The sequence below is a fragment of the Leuresthes tenuis genome, unplaced genomic scaffold, assembly GCF_036924035.1.
Source record: "Leuresthes tenuis unplaced genomic scaffold, fLeuTen1.0.hap1 SCAF_16, whole genome shotgun sequence".
In the NCBI taxonomy this organism is placed as follows: domain Eukaryota; kingdom Metazoa; phylum Chordata; class Actinopteri; order Atheriniformes; family Atherinopsidae; genus Leuresthes; species Leuresthes tenuis.
The window spans coordinates 28,826,000-28,830,456 of NW_027325370.1; positions in this window are offsets into that span (position 1 = coordinate 28,826,000).

Sequence of the window (4,457 nt, forward strand, 5' to 3'; positions counted from 1 at the left end):
GAGAAATTTTGGGTGTATGCATGACAATAAATTCTTTGTTAGATCCATTAGTTGTTGGATTTGGTTTTTTGGGGAAAAACCATCAGTTTTGGTCCTGCTCCTGTGTAATGTACAGTTTGTTTCTTGTTTTTTCTAGTTTAGTTTTTATGGTATTCCAGCAAGGCTGGGATTTTGTTTTATTTCCAAAATAAACTGAGTTTAAGTTACGTCCCGGCTCCATGTCTGCAATTGGGTCCATCTTCCTGATCTGAATCGTGAAATATTCATCTGTTGATAACATGCTCCATGAAGCAGGAGATTTAGGAACAGAGCAGATTTAACCTGATTTTTTCACATATTATCTGGGGGGTATGTTTCAAACAAATAAAAAAATATATACCAGTTTCAGAGAGCTTCTAAATTCTGTTTACAATGTATGAGTTCTCTTACAATGCTCATCAGTCATTAGTAGAATTGCGGTCAATTTCTCATTCCATGCCTTCATACCAACATTCTACAGTGAATCAAGAAGGTATTCAGTCTAATTCCCTTTTTACACATTTTGACATGTTGTAAATTTGATTATGAAAGGATACATACGTTTACAAAAGAGTAAACCATTATAAAATAGTGTAGAACTACAAGGACTCTACATGTGGGCAAATAGAGTAATTGAGCATGTCAGTTTCTGTCTCATTCCAGAAGATAGTTGATAATAAATTAATATGACAGTAAATGCAAATACATTAATTCATTATTAGTAAATGTATACAAGATAAATTGATATCTCTGCTTTAATTCCGAACTGTACTCATTGTGTTCATACCCCTATTTATTTACTTTGCCTTTTGATTTCCAGCTTAATTCATTGATTTAATAATTTATCATTAATGTATTGTATGTACCAAAAGTAGCCTGTTTTAAAGGGGAGGTTTCAAATGTGGGTACATTTACTCAAATGTGTCGAGAAATTATTAAAATTATTGAAAACACTTAAGACATGTGCTCTGACCATGCTGGAAATTGAATGTCATTTGTTATTATCACCTCTCCAAGGTGACGGTATTTGGTTTCATGCAGGACCTTGCTTCTCTCTAACAGATAGGGGATCAGGGAGTTACATCCTAGTTAGCATCTGTAAGATGAAGAGGGAATGGATTTTGAGAAACAATCTAACCATACAACATGAAGATTAAACGGACCACAAATCCCCCCAAAAGTAATTTGATTAATGTCTCTTTCAGTTTACACGTATGAAACACTTGTATAGTTAATTGGTTTTTCAAAACTTTATGTCTTCTATGAGCTCTGTTCCTTTTTTCTTAGGTAAACTGGATTTTCTTAAGGTCGTCACCCACTGAGGCAGTCACTAAGGTGGAGGAATCTCATAATTAAAGCCTCATTAAAGCTATACAGCCCAACTATGTTGGTGTACAGGGCAGACAGGAACCTCAGAGATTCACAATGGGGCTTTTCATAATACTTCATTTCTCTCAGGGAAAAGAGAAAAAGCAGTTGCTCTTAGCATTTGGGCAGATGTAATTGCAATCACTCAGCTTGTCTGATGCTGATAATGGGGTGATGGGAAATTCCTGTCAGAGTCGTGGCGCAGGGTGGTTTCGCAACCACTTTGGCAGGCTTCATGTTCCACTGCAGGGCAGCAAATGCGTTACAGCATGCTCACATAGCTGTCATTAAACACTTTTAGAAAAAAAAAACATAAGACAATCAAAACTCACAAGTGTGTGCCATTCTTCTGCTTGTTGAGCAATGAAAAGACAAATATACTGTCTACCAACCCCGCACAGTTAAACATGTTGAAAGAGTACAGCTTATGAAAAAATGTAAAGTGACTATGCTTCAGCAATCCCACTCAAAAAATATACTATAGATTCTGGCAATGCTGTTTTTAACACCATTATTTTCATGCTCTTTTTCTTGACTTGCAGATTCAGTGAAAATCAGACAGTGGGACATAAGTAGACATGTTAAGTGGTACCTTTAAAAAATCATGGTTAGTCAATTTATAAATAAAAATGTAATGTTTGTTTTCCAAATTACTATGCTTTCCAGAAAGCAACCCATTCCTGCCTGAAACATGTGCTACAGTAGGTGGTTGAAATAGCACGTGGGTGCGACGTTCTTGTGGTCGGCCTTTGGGTACAGTATGTGACACTTGGCATCTGAGCAAGGCCTCCAAGAGAAGCCTCTATTATGAGGCATTCATGCAATGATACTAACAAGCTTACTTTACTGGCTGGACAAGCATTCATGCCACTGAGTCTATGACCTTATTGAAGCCTTTTGAGACCACCCAAGAAACAATACACCAATATTAAAGCTTTTTAATAATGACCACGAAAAATGTAATAAGGCCCTGATTTCTCAAGACTGCAATGGGTTGTGAGCGACAACAGCTATTCAGTTTTAATTATACTGTAACATGATCTTAAACAGTAGAGAAGCAGTGTGGACTAAAGCAGATTAGGTTGTGTGGACACACAATGCTGAATGCTGTGTCTCATCTCAAAGAGCAAGATGTTTATTCAGTCATTCATTTTACTTGGCTGCTGGCCAACAAAGGTATTTTAGGTATTTTGAACATTTTACAATTTTAAAAAAAGTCATAGGGATCTGAAAAGCTTTGCTGAATTGTGGATCATGGTGCTTCATAAATAAATGGCCAATGCAGACAGAAAGTAAAAATTCTGATAGTGTGATGTGAAGTATAGAATAAGAAAAATTCATGCCTCAACTAGTGATTATTCAATTACTTCATGACATACTAATTGATATTGTTATCATTATAAAGTTTAAATAAGCATGTATACCTATTTATCTACATAATTATATATATATATATATTTTTTTTAATGCTGTGTCAACAGTTCTTGCTAGTGTAAATCAAAATGTGATTGACAGATTGATAGATTTTAATGCTAATAATACATTTTATTTGAAGGACCCTTTGAAAACACTCAAGGAAACCAAACAATAGAACTAGAGAGACAAATAAGAAACATACACAACATCACTGTACAAAACACTAAAAACAATGTAAAATGGGGCAGTGTGCCAGAGGTTAAGTGGGGCAAGCTATTTCAAACAGGTAAGTCTTGAATTTGGACTTGAAAAGAGAAAGAGCGTTGATGTTTCTGATGTCTAGTGGTAGACAGTTCCAGAGCCGGGGAGCAGGTTATTCAGTTGCTCAGTGGTAGCAAGGTGGTGGGAAGAATAGTGAAGTTAAGAGTAGGAACAGGATGGGGTGGCAATATGGGCAAGGTCAGACAAATATGGAGGAAAGAGGTCATGGATGGGCTTAAATTTGTACAGAAGTATTTAAAAAAAATTTACGGGGAGCCAGTGAAGCTGCTGCAAAACAGAGGTGATGTAGTGAATACAGAGGGTTTTGGTGATTTTACAAGCAGAAGAATTCTGGACTAATTGAAGCTTATCAAGGGATTTGAGAGCGAGACCAAACAGGAGGAAGCTGCATTAATCGATACAGGAAATAGAGGTTCTTGTAAATTGTGATGGAAAAGGTGTCAGCTTTCGATTGTGTAGTTTTGGTTGCAATCAGAAGAAATTTAGTTTTATCACTATCATTTTATCACCAAGATTTAAGAAAAACTATAATCTTAGCTCATTGAGATAGAGGGATTTGGGAGGGTGGAATTAGGTTTATTGGAGAGATAGAGTTTGGTGTCATCCGCATAACAATGAAAATGTATATACAGAAAATATTGCCATGGGGAAGAAGTTAAATAATGAAACGAAGGGGTCCAAGGATATATCCCTGGGGCACGCCTGTGGTAATGGGGGAGGTTCTGTTGAGTTGGATTAACTCAAATTTTATTAACCGTGATTAGATATCAAGAAATATACAACTGAATCGCTTTCCACTGTCACTCTTGTACCACTTTTGTTACTCAATCTATTATTACTTAATCTAGTATCTTAATCTTAATGTCAAGGTCAAAAAGAGAAAAAGGACAAATTAAGCAGTTTATAAAATAGGAAACAGGACTATATGTAAAATGAATGTGTAAAAAGTATAGCTGATCACTTCCTCAGAAAAGTTAACAATCTTACCAAGTCAGAGCACGGACAACAGAATACATAAAACATTCAAGGTTTGGCTGCAATGATTATGAAGAGCAAAAACATACATTTCTGGGGTTTTGCTGAATGGTCTGGAGCATAACTCTTGTAACTTAATGTGATGGTTACAGGAAGTGCCTGAAAGAAAGGTTCATTTTCAGATATAAAGTACAGTTTAATTCACACCCACAAACAAGTTTGTACAGCAGTGATTATGTCAGACAACACCATCAAAATCAGGATTTATCAGAACAGCAGCTTTGACATGCTTTGAAAGTGCCAATGGGTTAACAGTCTATTTAATGCCTTAAGGGGGAACTTATAAGAAACCATTTAAGGCTTATTTTAACATTTGACAAGGGAAACAGAAATATAGG